Below are 15,660 nucleotides of genomic sequence, written 5' to 3' on the forward strand. Positions count from 1 at the left end.
AGCTGTTTCTCTTTTTCATTCTTTTCATCCATCCCACACCCTTCCCGGCTCTCAAGCTTACTGTGCCTGGCTCTCGACATTCCTGTCTCTGACCTCTTGCTCTCCCCCTTCCTCCTGGCTGGAATCCGGTCGCTCTCCCTTCAAATCCGCTGGGCCACAGCTCTTCCCGTCTTCAAAGACCTCCTGAAAACCCACCTCCTGCAAAATACATGTTTAAATATATACTTGTTAAGCTCTATGTGCCAGAAACTGTACTAAGCGCCGGGGCGGCTACAAAAGATTCAGGTTGGACCCAGTCCGTGTCCCCCATGGGGCTCGCGGTCATAATCCCCACATTACAGATGAGGTCGATGAGGCCCAGAGAAGTGCAGGATTAGAACCCAGGTCCTTCGGACTCTCAGGTCTGTGTTCTATACATTAGGATACTTCTCAAGCGTTGCCTGATTAATCTTCTCCTTTGCAGACCGTATCAATCAAGCAACCGCTCTTAGCAATTATCTTTCCTAATGATCACGGGGAATACGTTGTTATGTACGTATCGTATTTTATGCTAATTTACACATCTCTGCTACCAAACTCCTATTAACAGATGTAATGTACTTGTAAATAATTTGTATCGCTCTTTCTCCCCCATTAAATTGTAAGCTCATAAACCCTATAGTTTTTATGCTCACCCAAGGACCTAGGACAGTGCTCTGCCTACAGTAGGCGCGCCCTGAAGCAACTGTCTGGGGTTACATTGTGCTCTCCCCAGCGCTTACTACAGTGCTTTGCCCAGAGTAAGCGCTCAGTAAATACGATAGACTGAAGGAACGAATTGCTTATCTCAGTTATCATCTGAAGCCAGCCCTGCAAACGGTCAGCACGCTGCGTTGCACGTCTGTGGGGGAAAGATGTGTGTTACCGCCTGTGAAAGTGCCTTTGAGAAAGGGTGTGTACGTGTGAGGGGCGTGAGCGAGAGCAGGGGTGTATGAGCGGGTGTGAGTCTGTACGCCTGGGACCGAGGGTGAGTGTGACAGAGAGCGTTGTGTAGGGGAGAGTGTGAGTGTGTGAGAGATCACCCATCGTTATTTGTTGAGTGCTTACTGTGCGCGGAGCACTGTACTGAGCCCTTGGGAGAGAGACGGTATAACAACAGAACTGACACATTCCCTGCCGACAAGGAGCTTACAGTCTAGAGGGGGATACAGGCATTAAGATAAATAAATAATTTATGGATATGTACATTAGTGCTATGGGTCCCACAGTTTTTTTGGAACAAATCAGAGTGATACAGAAGGCAGTGGGAGAAGGAGTATGTTGGTATTTGTTAAGCTCTTGCTACGTGCCAAGCACTGTTCTAAGCGCTCGCTGGGTAGATACACCCACCTGGGCCTCACAGTTTTAATCCCCATTTTCCAGATGAGGTAACTGAGGCCCAGAGAAGTGATTTGCCCAAAGTCACACAGCTGACAAGTGGCGGAGCCGGGATTAGAACCTGTGACCTCTGACTCCCAAGCCCGGGCTCTTTCCACTGAGCCGCGCCGCGGACAGGAGTTTGCGTGGGAGAGAGAGTTAGTATTCGAAAGTATGACTTTCTGCCTCTACTTGTCTTTTCAGCCTTTCCTCCCCCACTCTTCAACTTCTGCACTTCCAGAAGTCCTTCCCACGAGCTTCTAGCTGACTTCATGCCCTTTTAGCCTCAGCCGAATTCCTTGCCCTTTCCCCGCTCCCACCCACCGTGTTTTCAGAGAGCGGGGCTGAATGCCAGACGGACAGGTGGGAAGCCAGCTGGGTGACCTCTACCCCTTTGCCAGGGCGGGCTCTCCGGGGTATGGCTGGATCATTCATTCATTCAATACTATTTATTGAGCGCTTACTAAGTGCAGAGCACTGGACTAAGCGCTCGGAACGTACAAATCGGTAACAGATAGAGACGGTCCCTGCCCTTTGACGGGCTTACGGTCGAATCGGGGGAGACATGACTCTCCTATGGGAGGTTGGTTGCGGGGCGCTCATAGCGGGTGGGGATTGCCACTCTTTATTGCTGTATTGCGCTTTCCCAAACGCTTAGCACGGTGCTCTGCACACAGTGAGCGCTTAATAAATACGACCCAATGAACGGAACGAAGGCCCAGAAGGGAGTCCTACCACCGGGGTCAGAGGCATCCAGCGTGGCTCAGTGGAAAGAGCCCGGGCTTGGGAATCAGAGGTCATGGGTTTGAATCCCGGCTCTGCCACTTGTCAGTTGTGTGACTGTGGGCAAGTCACTTCACTTCTCTGTCCTCAGTTCCCTCATCTGTAAAATGGGGATTAAGACTGTGAGCCTCATGTGGGACAACCTGATTCCACTGTATGTACCCCAGCGCTTAGAACGGTGCTCTGCACATAGTAAGCGCTTAACAAATACCAACATTATTATTATTATTATTATTACCCAGTAAACTGCAGCCCTGCTATTATCTCTTCCAGCTTTCCAGGCCAGGAAATTTCCCCGGGGCGATTCTTCGGGTGGGAGCTTTGGGCAGCGAGGCCTGAAACTGAACCGAAATGGCCTTCTTTCTTTTCGGTGAGAATCCCCGGATGGGCTGGACCGAAAGAGTAGGAGCAGTGTGGCCCAGTGGAAAGAGCATGGTCCCGAGAGTCAGAAGACCTGAGTTCTAATCTCGGCTCCGCCACGTCTTGCTGTGTGACCTCGGGCAAGTCACGTAAACTTCTCTGGGCCTCAGTTCCCTCAACTGTAAAATGGGAGTAAGATTGTGAATCCCACGCGGGACACGAGCTGTGTCCAACCTGATTAGCTTGGATGATGATGATGGTGTCTGTTCAGCGCTTACTCTGGGCCAGGCACTGTACTAAGCACTGGGGTGGACACAAGCAAATCAAGCCCCAGGTGGGGCTCACCGTCTCAATCCCCACTTGACAGACGAGGGAACCGAGGCAGATGTGTATATATCTACGATTCCATTTATCTATTTTGACGGCCTTGATGTCTGACTATTGTTTCGCTGTCTGTCTCCCCGTCCTGTGAGCCCGTTGTTGGGCAGGGATTGTCTCTATCTGTTGCCGCATTCCAAGCGCTCAGTACAGCCCTCTGCGCACAGTAAGGGCTCAGTAAGTACGATTGAAGGAATGAATGAATAGGGAAGTGAAGCGACTTGCCCAAGGTCACGCATCAGACAAGTGGCGGGGGCAGGATTAGAGTCCATGACCTTCTGAATGCCAGGCCCTCCACCCCAAGCGCTTAGTACCGTGCCCGCCCCATAGTGAGCGCTTAACTGATACCATTTAAAAAATAAAGGGTATAAAATAAATAAATGAGCAGGAAACTGTTACAACCATGGACTGGTGACCAAAGGCGCCACCTACTGTTTTTCCGAAGGGCTCCATCTTGTCCCTTTCCCCTGACCCCCAAATAATAATAATGATGGTATTTGTTAAGCGCTTACCTTGTGCCAAGCACCGTTCTAAGCGCTAGGGGAATACAAGGTGATCGGGTTGTCCTACGTGGGGCTCACAGTCTCAATCCCCATTTTACAGATGAGGTAACTGAGGCCCAGAGAAGTTAAGTGACCTGCCCAAAGTCATACAGTCGACAAGCGGCGGAGCTGGGATTAGAACCCGTGACCTCTGATTCCCAAGCCCGGGCTCTTTCCACTGAGCCACGTTGCAAATCTCACTGCTGACCCTCAGCCACAAGAATGAGCAGTCACTGTCCCAGCAGGGTTTCTCTTGGAGGGGCCAGCAAGTACTCACAGGCGTGTCACCGTCATCGATGGCATTTATTGAGTGCTTACTGTGTGCAGGGCACTGTACTAATAATGATATTAATGACAACAGTAACGACACCCGTTAAGCGCTCGCCACGTGCCACGTACCGTTCGAAGCGCTGGAATGGATACGGGTTAATCCGGTCGGACACAGTCCCTGTCCCACCCTCTTAATCCCCCTTTTACAGATGAGGTGACTGAGGCCCAGAAAAGGTAAGTGACTTGCCCAGGATCACACGGCAGACAAGTGGCAGAGCCGGGATTAGGACCCAGGTCCGTCTGACTCCCTGGCCCGTGCTCTATCCACTAGGCCACGCTGATTCTCTAATGTGAACAGCCCGTTGGGCCAGAAAAATAATAGCATTACTAATGATGGCATTTGTTAAGTGCTTACGATGTGCCAAGCACTGTTCTAAGCGCTGGGGCGGGGAAATACAATCAGACCAGCAACCTGAGGATGTCCAAGGATTCACAATTACAGTCCATCACTCTACCAGCTGAGCTCTCGGATGCTCGGGTGAATACAGTAAAACAGAGTTGGTAGAAGCATTCCCTGTCCATAATTCATTCATTCAGTCGTATTTATTGAGCGCTTACTGTGTGCAAAGCACTGTGCCTGCCCCACGGCGTATATATGTACATATTCATTATTCTATTTATTTTATTAATGATGTGTATATATAATTCTATTGATGCTACTGATGCCTGTCTACTTGTTCTGCCTTGTCGTCCGTCTCCCCGCTTCTAGACTGTGAGCCCGTTGTTGGGTAGAGATCGTCTCTATTCGTTGCCCAATTGTACTTACCAAGCGCTTAGTACAGTGCTCTGCACACAGTAAGCGCTCAATAAATACGACTGAAGGAATGAATGAAGGAAATACTAAGCGCTTGGGAGAGGACAACAGAACAACAGACGGACACATTCCCGCTCACAACGAGCTCACAGTCTAGTCCGTAAGGCGACTGCTGTCTAGAGGGGGAGGCAGACATTAATATAAATAAATAAGTTATGATAGATAATTTATAGATCTGTAGATAAGTGCTGTGGGGCTGAGGGTAGGGCAAATAGCAAACGCCCAGATATTTTCATCAAGGGAAAATCCTGGCGAGGCCAACTGACCTGGGGCGCTGGCATCTCTGGGGCAACAGGGAAGGAGTCGCCCGGCAGCCCGATGAGGCGACCGGGGTCCCGTCCCTGGCCTAGAGCGCGAGCCGGGGAATCAGAAGGACCTGGGTTCTAATCCCGGCTCCGCCGCTTGTCTGCTCTGTGACCTGGGCAAGTCGCTTCACTGTCCTTCAGGGACCTCATCTGTAAAATGGGCACTGAGACGGTGAGCCCCATGTGGGACAGGGAGGGTGTCCAACCTGATAATCATGTACTATCTCAGCGTTTAGTACAGTGCCTGTAACCACTGAACAAATACCTTTAAACAAAAAATAGTTAACTGAATTCTGTGTGACCTGAAGTCAGAGTTCAGAGTTAATTGATTCCTGAAAGGGGATAAACAGAGGGGAGCAGATTCTTGAAGACTTTCCCATCTACCCTCATTCTGTCCTCACCGGCCACATTGTGGTCAGTAGACAGACCCTGGGCCGGGAAGTCAGAAGGATCTGGGTTCTAATCTCTGCTCCGCCACTTGTCTGCTGTGTGACCTGGGGCAAGTCACCTCACTTCTCTGGGCCTCAGTTACCTCATCTGTAAAATGGGGGTTAAGACTGTGAGCCTCATATGGGACAGGGACTGGGTCCAACCTTGATTAACCTGAATCTATCCCAGCGCTTAGAAGAGTGCTTGGCACACGGTAAGCACTTAACGAGTACCATTACTATTATTCTCTAAACCGCAAGCTTGTTGCGGGCAGGGAATGTGCCTGTTGATTGTTATGATGTCGTACTCTCCCCAGCGCTTAGTACAGTCCTCTGCACATAGTAAGTGCTCAATAATCACGATGGACTGAATTGAATACATCATCGGTCCTTTTCCATCTTTTCCATCTGTCCTTCCTGAAGAACTCTCCAAGATTTCCACCTAAGGCACTCCCCGGTTCCCCTCCCGCCCCTCCTCAGCCATCACGGGTAGTAGGGTCGAGGTCGCGGCTGTGGTCAGTGCGTATGTGTGTGTGGGCGACGGGGCCCGGGTGAGCGGGACGGGGTCTGACCCTCGCGGACCACCCGTGCTTCTCCGGGGCGGTGCCACAGCAGGGAGAGGGAAGACCCCGGCGGATATGCCCAAGATTCCCGATGGTGGCAGGACAGTCCTGATTCCCTTTCCTTTGCCCTTTTCTTCGGCTCTTCCTCCCCTCCCCATCGCCCCGACCCCCTCCCTCTGCTCTACCCTCCTCCCCGCCCCAAAGCACTTGTGCATATATGTACTTATTTATTATTCTATTCATTTTATGTGTACAGATCTAGAATTCTATTATATTGATGGTATTGATGCCTGTCTACTTGTTTGTTTTGTTGTCGGTCTCCCCCTTCTAGACGGCGAGCCCGTTGTCGACTAGGGATTGTCTCTATCTGTTGCCGAATTGTACTTTCCGAGTGCTTAGTACAGTGCTCTGCACACAGTAAGCGCTCGGTAAATAGGATTGAATGAAAGAATGAATGAATGAACTCCCAGCCAGAGCCCAAGCCTTCTGCCACGGACTTCCCACCTTTAACCCCCGTTCCATCACTCCTCAATTCCCCCCCTGCCCGGGATCCTCTCCTGGAAGGGTCCCTTCTCGACCCTCGGTTCTGTCTAGAAGCAGAAGAATCGACAGATTTCGAGGACAAGGTCTAGGACTGGGTTTTTCTCAGGACCCCGCTGGGTCCCACCCAGACCGTGAGCCCAGTGTGGGACAGGGAGCTGACAGCGGAACAGAGAGCTGGGCATAAGCCCGTTCCAGCACTCAGGAATGCACAGCACTTGTGTTTTCCCTGTAGAAAGGGGCATCCTGTACTGGAAAAATAGGATTGTTTCTCTCCCGGGGGACAGAACCTTCTCATTCCAGACCGAACACTCTAATTTGTTCCCCTTCTTTCACTGGGCCATTTTTTCTTTTAATCTTCTGGTGTTTGTTAAGCACTTACTATGTGCCCGGCACTGTACTAAGCGCTGGGGTCGATACAAGCTAATCAGGGTGGACTCAGTCCGTGTTCCCCATGATGACGATGATGGTATTTAAGCGCTTACTATGTGCCAAGCACTGTTAAAGCGCTGAGCACTGTTCTCGCAGTCTCAATCCCCATTATACGGATGAAGTCACAGAGAAGTGAAGCGGCTCGCCCAAGATCACACAGCAGACAAGTGGTGGAGCCCCGGCCTTCGGACTCCAGCCACTAGAATGTGCTGCTTCATCTGCCGGCCCTACCCTCGGAAAGGCTCTTGGGGGGACCCTCAACACCTGACCCCAAAACGCGGTCACCCCCGGCATTTCCCTATCAGTGCTGGTGCTGAGATGGCTCAGTCCACGCAGCTGGGACCCTAACCTGAAACACCCCAGAGCCACCAAATCGTCTCTGCCTCTCCCATCCCAGTTGCCCAAGCAGCCCTGGATAATACTGTTGTATTCGTTAAGCCAAGCACTGTACTAAGCGCTGAGGGAGATACTAAGATAATCAGGTCCCACATGGGGCTCACAGTCTATGTAGGAGGGGAGAACGGGTATTGAATCTTCCTTTTTCAGATGAGGGAACTGAAGTCCAGAGAAGTGAAGCGACTTGCCCACGGTCTCGGAGCAGACAGGCAACGGAGCCGGAATTAGAACTCGGGCCCTCTGACTCCCAGGACCGGGGCACTGCCTGGATCCGCTGACCCTGCTGTCCTTTCTCCTGGTGGAGCTGCGTCTGCCCTGATTCTTCAGCCCATGGGAACTGTTCAGCATCCCCATATGATTCATCCTCTCATTTGGGTCGAAGGCTTCCGTTCGATGGTCCACTCTGCGGAGGTAAGTCCCACCCCTTTTCCGTGATTCCCCGGTCCCTGCCCCACTCCTGTCAGCCGGCCCAGACATACTTCTTTTTTACAAAGCAGAAGGCAGGCGGGAGGGGCTGTCAAAGAAGCGGCATGGCCTAGTGGCAAGAATCCAGGTCTGGGAGTGACTAACTTGCCTGCGTGTGACCTCGGGCAAGTCAATTTACTACTCTGGGCCTCAGTTACCTCACCTATAAAATGGGAACTCAACACCCGATATACAAACAGAACGCCTCATCTTCCCACCCCAAACCCTGCCAGATTTTTCTGGCCCTGTCGATAGCACCACCATCCTCCTCTGTCTCACAAGCCCTTAACCTTGGCGTTATCCTTGACTCATCTCTCTCATTCAACCCACGTATTCATTCTGTCACCAGATCCTGTCAGTTCTACCTTCACAACATCTCTAGAATCCACACCTTCCTCTCCACCCAGACTCCTGCCATGTCGATCCAAGCACTTATATTCCACTTGACTACTAAATGGACCGCCTCTCTGACCTCCCTCCAACTGTCTCTCCAGTCCATATTCTACTCTCCTGCCTGGATCATTTTTTTTCCTGAAAAAATGTTCAGTCAACATCTCCCAGTGCTCAAAAACCTCCTGTGGCTGCCCATCCACCTCTGCCTCAAACAGATATTCCTCACTGTCAGCTGCAAGGCACTCAATCAACTCTCCCCCTTCTATCTCATCTCGTTGACCTCCTCCTTCGATCCAACCCACACATTTCCCTTCTCTAATGCCAATTTATTCACCGTACCTCAATTTCATCTGTCTTGCCACTAACCCCTTGCCCACATCCTTCTTCTGGCCTGGAATGCCCGCCTGCTGCATATTTGGCCGGCCACTTCTCTCCCCACCTTCCCAGCCCTTTTGAAATCGCACCTCCTCCGAAAGGCTTTCCTCTACTAAATCTTTACTTTCTGTCTTCGCCTAAGCATTTGATATTCACCCCACACCCAGCCCCACAGCACTTTTGTACCTGTCTATTTCCTCTATCTATAATTTATTTGAATGTCTGTCTCCCCATCTAGACTGCAAGCATGGGCGGGGATCGGTGTCTACCAACTCCATTGGTGGACACTCTCCCAAATGCTTTGTAGCGCTCAATAAATACCAATCATTGCTGGGCCAGGGATCGATGGTGGGACATGCGAGATCGAGGCCCATTGAGGAGGTTAGCGGCAGCAGAGGAGCGGAGCGTGCGGACTGGGCTGTAAAAGGACGGAACGGAGGTGAAGTAAGAGGGGACAAGGTGACGGAGACCGGTGACGGAGAGCTATGAAGCCAAAAGTGAGGAGTGTTTGCCTCGGCCTCCTCACTGACCTCCCTGCCTCCTGTCTCTCCTCTCTACAGCCCATACTTCGCTCTGCCCCCTGGATCATTTTTCTAAAACACTGCTCAGTCAATGTCTCCCTTACTTCGCAAACTTCCAGTGGTCGTCCGTCCATCTCCACGTCAAAGAAAAACTCCAGCCCGTCAGCTATAAGGCATTCAGTCGACTCTCCCCCTGCTACCTAACCTCACCGCTTTCCTACTAGACCCAGCCCTCACACTTCGCTCCTCTAATGCCAACTTGGATCTACCTTGACCTCATCTATCTCGCTGCCAACCCCTTGCCCATGTCCTCCCTCCGGCCCTGGAGCTCTCTTCCCTTCCCTTTCTCTCACCCTCCCCTCCTAAGCCCTACTAAAATCACATCCCTAACTAACTCTCATCTCTCCTATTTTCCCTCCCTTCTGTGTCACTCATGCCCTTGGATCTATTTCCCTTAAGCACTTGATAGACGTCCCCTAACCCCCCAGACCCACAGCACTTATGTGTGTTTCCTTTTTCTCTACCTTTTCCCCTCTCCGTAATTCATTTCAGGGTTCCGTCTCCCCCTGTAGACCGTAAGCTCCTTGCGGGCAGGGATCGCGTCTACCAACTCTGTTGTATTTCACTCATTCAATCGTATTTATCGAGCGCTTACTGTGTGCAGAGCACTGTAGTAGGCGATTGGGAAGTACAATTCAGCAACAGAGAGAGACATTTCCGGCTCACGACAGGCTCACAGTCTAGAACGGGGGAGCCAGACATCAAAGCAAGTAATCAGGCATCAGTAGCATCATTACAAATAAATAGGATTATAGATAGATACACACTGTTAATAAGAAAAAATAGAATTATACTTATAAAAATGTACATATATACACAAGTGCCGTGGGGCGGGGTGGGGTGGAGCAAAGGGAGCGAATTGGGACGATGGGGAGGGAAGAAAGAGCAGAGGAAAAGGGGGCTTGGTCTGGGAAGGCCGCCAAGCGCTTAGTACAGGGCTCTGCACTCAGATTTGATGACTATCAATGATTGATTGATTGAACTGATAAATGCCTATTTTAGAGTTTTCTGGTGTAAATCTTGGTGGTTTTAAATCGCTATCTGAATTTACTTCCTTGCAGTCTTTTCAGTTGCATCTTCGGTTAAAATATCACTTGCTAGCAGACGTAGTTGTCGGGTTTTATGGTTCTTCAAAGTACTCGGCTAAAGTTCGCTTTGGAATGCTGCCCAACTCTCTTTTATTCCTCTTGAATACCTGGATTGGGGACAGCCTATTAATGCTTCTTATTTTGGGTGACAAGCTGGCAAGAGAATAATAATAATAATAATAACGATGGTATTTGTTAAGTGCTTACTATGTGCCAAGCACTGTTCTAAGCAATGAAAGCAGCAGAACCTGTGGAAAGAGGAAAGGCCTGGGAGTAGGAGGACCTGGGTTCCAATCCTGGCTCTGCCACTTGCCTGCTGGGGGACCCTGGACAGTTAACTTCTCAGTGCCTCAGTTTCCTCATCTATAAAATAGAGATTAAATGCCTGTCCTCTCTTCCCTTCAGACTTTATTCTCTCTACATATAGGTATATATACATTATATAGAGAGAGAAGCTGCATGGCCTAGTGGCAAGAGCATGGGCTTGGGAGTCAGAGGATGTGGGTTCTAATCCCAGCTCTGCCACTTTTCTGCTGTGTGACCTTGGGCAAGTCACTTCACTTCTCTGGGCCTCAGTTACCTCATCTGTAAAATGGGGATTAAGACTGTGAGCCCCACATGGGACAACCTGATTACCTGTATCTACCCCAATACTTAGAACAGTGTTTGGCACATAAGTGCTTAACAAACTCTCTCTCTCTATATATTTGTATATTCACTGGAAGGCGGGGGGGGGCAGATTTTTTTAAGAGAATACCTTTTTTCAGTCACTTAAAATAAAAGGGAGCATCTCAGATCAGTGCCTGACACATAGTAAGTGCTTAAATACCACTATTATTATTATTATTCTCCCTTCTGTTAATCAATGGTATTTTTTGAGTGCTTTCTGTGTTCAGAGTGCCGTACTAAGCATTAAGTACAAAATATAACAGGGTTGGTAGATAAATTCCCCGCCCACAATGACCGTACATTTTCGAGGATCTAGATCGTGAGCCCTACGCAGGACAGGGACTGTGCCTGACCTAATTCATTTGTACTTACCCCAGTACTTAGAACAGTGTTTGACTCATAGGAAGCAGTTAACAAATATGGTAAAAATGGAAAAAAAGGTTTGGACTTGGGAGGCTGCAAGCAGATTGCAAAATACTGTTGGGTTCTGGGAATAATGTAGAAGGAAAAGATGAATTTTTTTCCTCCCAACTTTGCCTTGTGAGTGATGGTCAATTTTACTCATTTATTTATTTATTTATCCACCTACCTATCTATTTATTTATTTGTTTATGATTGGGCATAGTCCCGGTTCTAATTCCCATTTTACAGAGGGGGCAACTAAGGTACAAAGAAGTGAAGCGACTTACCCAAGGTCACCCAGCTGCTAAGTGGCAGAGCCTGGATTAGAACCCAGGTCCTTCTGTCTCCCAGGCCCGGGCTCGACCCGCTAGGCCAAGCTGCTTCTCCAGTCCTGGGATCTGGAGCGGATTCCATAGGATCTCAGTGATATTAGCAGTGGGGCTGCCGAATTGCTGGTTGGAGAGTGGCTGTGTGGATGACTGGGGGTTCGGTCTGTATGAGGAGCAGCGTGGCTTTGTGGCAAGAGCCCGGGCTTGGGAGTCAGAGGACGGGGGGTTCTAATCCTGGCTCTGCCACGTGTCTGCTGTGTGACTTTAGGTGAGTCACTTCGCTTCTCTGAGCCTCAATTACCTCATCTGTAAAATGGGGATTAAGACTGGGAGCCCCACGTGGGACAGGGACTGTGTCCAACTTGATTACCCTGGCGCTTAGAACAGGCCCATAGGAAGTGCTTAACAAATACCAGAATTATTATTATGATTATTACTGACCGGGATCTCTCCAGGAGAGGGGAGGGATAGACTGAAGATGGACCTCCCCAAACCAGACAGGAACTCTTGGGGAAGCCCCAGTGCTGAATGCGGGGAGGAGACTCACCCAAACTCATAACTGAGAGCCAGCAAGGAGCTGGAACTCGATCATCTCTTCGGGGGGGCCACGGAGCCATTTCCCAGCAACCAACCAGTCAATCAATCATATTGATCGAACGTTTACTGTGTGCAGAGCAATCAATCATTCAATCGTATTCATTGAGCCCGGCACAAAGGCGTGGGAGAGGACGATATAACAAAAGAACAGAAACATTTCCCGCCCACAACGAACTTCCAGTCTAGAAGGGGAGAGAGACATGAATAGAAATCAATAAATGACGGATATGGACATAAGAGCTGTGGGGCTGGGAGGGGGCTGTGGGAGGGGGCTGTGGAGCTGGGAGGGCTGCATCCTTCCCTGCAGTATCCTCAGAGGAGATCTCCTCCCTCCTCGCAAGTGCCACCCCCTCCACTTGCGCCTCGGACCCCATTCCCTCTCACCTTCTTAAAACCATCGCCCCTGCCCTCCTACCTTCCTTAACTTCTATTTTTAACCACTCAATCTCCAAGGGCTCCTTCCCCTCTGCCTTCAAACATGCCCACGTCTCCCCCATCCTAAAAAAACCCGCTCTTGACCCCACTTCCCCCTCCAGTTATCGCCCTATCTCCCTACTACCCTTCCTTTCCAAAATCCTACAACGAGTCGTCTACAATCGATGCTTAGAATTCCTTAACTCCCATTCTCTCCTAGACCCCCTCCGATCTGGCTTCCGTCCCCTCCACTCTACCGAGACTGCTCTCTCTAAGGTCACCCGTGACCTCCTTCTTGCCAAATCCAATGGCTCCTACTCCATTCTGATCCTCCTTGACCTCTCTGCTGCCTTTGACACCGTCGACCATCCCCTCCTCCTCCATACCTTATCTCACCTTGGCTTCACGGACTCCGTCCTCTCCTGGTTCTCCTCTTACCTCTCTGGCCGGTCATTCTCGGTCTCCTTCGCTGGAGCCTCCTCCCCCTCCCATCCTTTAACTGTTGGTGTTCCTCAAGGGTCAGTTCTTGGCCCTCTTCTGTTCTCCATTTACACTCACTCCCTCGGTGAACTCATTCGCTCTCACGGCTTCGACTACCATCTCTACGCAGATGACACGCAGATCCACATCTCCGCCCCGTCCTCTCCCCCTCCCTTCGGGCTCGCATCTCCTCCCGCCTCCGGGACGTCTCCACCTGGATGTCAGCCCGCCACCTAAAACTCAACGTGAGCGAGACTGAGCTCCTCATCTTCCCTCCCAAACCCGGTCCTCTCCCAGACTTCTCTATCACCGTGGATGGCACGACCGTCCTTCCCGTCTCTCGGGCCCGCGATCTCGGTGTCATCCTTGACTCGTCTCTCTCGTTCACCCCACGCATCCTATCCGTTACCGAGACCTGCCGGTTTCACCTCTACGATATCGCCAAGATCCGCCCTTTCCTCTCCACCCAGACGGCTACCTTACTGTTACGGGCTCTCGTTATATCCCGGCTAGACTACTGTGTCAGCCTTCTCTCTGACCTCCCCTCCTCCTCTCTCGCCCCGCTCCGGTCTATTCTTCACTGCGTTGCCCGGCTCATCTTCCTGCAGAAACGATCTGGGCATGTCACTCCCCTTCTTAAACACCTCCAGTGGTTGTCTATCGACCTCCGCTCCAAACAAAAACTCCTCACTCAAGGCTTCAAGGCTCTCCATCACCTTGCCCCTTCCTACCTCTCCTCCCTTCTCTCTTTCTACCGCCCACCCCGCACGCTCCGCTCCTCCGCCGCCCACCTCCTCACCGTCCCTCGGTCTCGCCTATCCCGCCGTCGACCCCCGGGTAACGTCCTCCCGCGGTCCCGGAACGCCCTCCCTCCTCACCTCCGCCAAACTGATTCTCTTTCCCTCTTCAAAACCCTACTTAAAACTCACCTCCCCCAAGAGGCGTTCCCAGACTGAGCTCCTCTTCTCCCTCTACTCCCTCTGCCATCCCCCCTTTACCTCTCCGCAGCTAAACCCTCATTTTCCCCTTTTCCCTCTGCTCCTCCACCTCTCCCTTCCCATCCCCACAGCACTGTACTCGTCCGCTCAACTGTATATATTTTCGTTACCCTATTTATTTTGTTAATGAATTGTACATCGCCTTGATTCTATTTAGTTGCCATTGTTTTTACGAGATGTTCTTCCCCTTGACTCTGTTTATTGCCATTGTTCTCGTCTGTCCGTTTCCCCCGATTAGACTGTAAGCCCGTCAAACGGCAGGGACTGTCTCTATCTGTTGCCGACTTGTTCATCCCAAGCGCTTAGTACAGTGCTCTGCACATAGTAAGCGCTCAATAAATACTATTGAATGAATGAATGAATGAATAAAGGAAGCAAATCAGGGCGATGCACAAGGGAGTGGAGGAAAAGGGCATTTATTCATTCAATTGTATTTATTGAGTGCTTACTGTGTGCAGAGCACTGTACTGAGTACAATTCAGCAACAGATAGAGACAATCCCTGCCCAACAGTGGGTTCGCAGTCTAGAAGCGGGGAGACAAGACATGAAAACCATTAAACAGGCATCAGTAGCATCAAAAGAGCAGAGTACTAAGCGCTTGGGAGAGTAAAATGCAACAGAGTTGGGAGATACGTGTCACGCCCACAACAAGCTTACAGTCTAGAAGGGGAGACGGACATCACTCATACAAATAAATAAATTACCGATAGACCAAGTCCGGGCGGAGGGAGTCGCGGGGCTACTCATCAACGGGAGTGGCAACGTGGCGGAGTGGGTAGGGCACAGGCCCGGGAGTCAGAAGGACGACGTCACTTGTCTGCTGTGTGACCTTGGGCAAGTCGCTTTGCTCTTCTGGGCCTCAGTTTCCTCATCTGTAAAATGGGGATGAAGACCGTGAGCCCCACGTGGTGTCCAACCCGGTTTGCTGGTAGCCACCCCCGTGCCAGTACAGTGCCCGGCATACAGTAAGCGCTTAATAAGTACCAGAATGGTTATTATTAGCATTCTTATTAGTTACACAGGGCGTGGAAGACCGGGAAAGGAGAGTCTTTAAGACTCCACCTGGGGAAGGAAGACCTGGGTGGGGTGGAGGGGGAAGGTATAAAAGGAGATGGGTCTCTCGGCTCATCTCTTCCCTGTGCCTGCCAGAGTATCCATCTGAAGGGGAGTCCATTAGGCGAGCCCGCTTCTTTCATTTGAACCTGACCCCTCTTAGCTGGCAAATAACTGTAACTACTCTGTTGGACCCAAAACAGCCAGAATGGGACCGTGCATTTCCTGGCCCTGTGGGCTGGGGAGGTGTTTGATTTTATCAAAAGAGAGATCCAGTTGTTCAATCATATTTATCGAGCGCTTACCGGGTGCAGAGCACTGTACTAAATGCTTGGGAGAGTACTATATGACAATAAACAGACACATCCCCTGCCCACAACGAGCTTACAGTCTAGAGGGGGAGACGGGCATTAGTAGAAATAAATTACAGATATGGACATAAGTGCTGTGGGGCTGGGAGGGGGGATGAATGAAGGGAGCAAGTCAGGGCGACGCAGTAGCGAGTGGGAGAAGAGGGAAGGAGGGCTTAGTCTGGGAAGTTCTCATGGA

The 15,660-nt window shown here is 50.6% G+C and overlaps 1 protein-coding gene across 1 annotated transcript in view; it reads right to left on the minus strand.

The window, feature by feature from the left end:
- BCL2A1 (BCL2 related protein A1) overlaps positions 1-14,885 on the minus strand; it is a 36,622-nt gene extending 21,737 nt beyond the window's left edge. Inside the window, exon 1 of the mRNA XM_007664762.3 lies at positions 14,763-14,885. The gene's annotated coding sequence lies outside the window, so the exon portion shown is untranslated. The remainder of the gene's footprint in view (positions 1-14,762) is intronic.
- Between the last annotated feature and the right edge of the window lie 775 nt (positions 14,886-15,660).

The sequence above is a fragment of the Ornithorhynchus anatinus genome, chromosome 5, assembly GCF_004115215.2.
Source record: "Ornithorhynchus anatinus isolate Pmale09 chromosome 5, mOrnAna1.pri.v4, whole genome shotgun sequence".
Lineage (NCBI taxonomy): Eukaryota > Metazoa > Chordata > Mammalia > Monotremata > Ornithorhynchidae > Ornithorhynchus > Ornithorhynchus anatinus.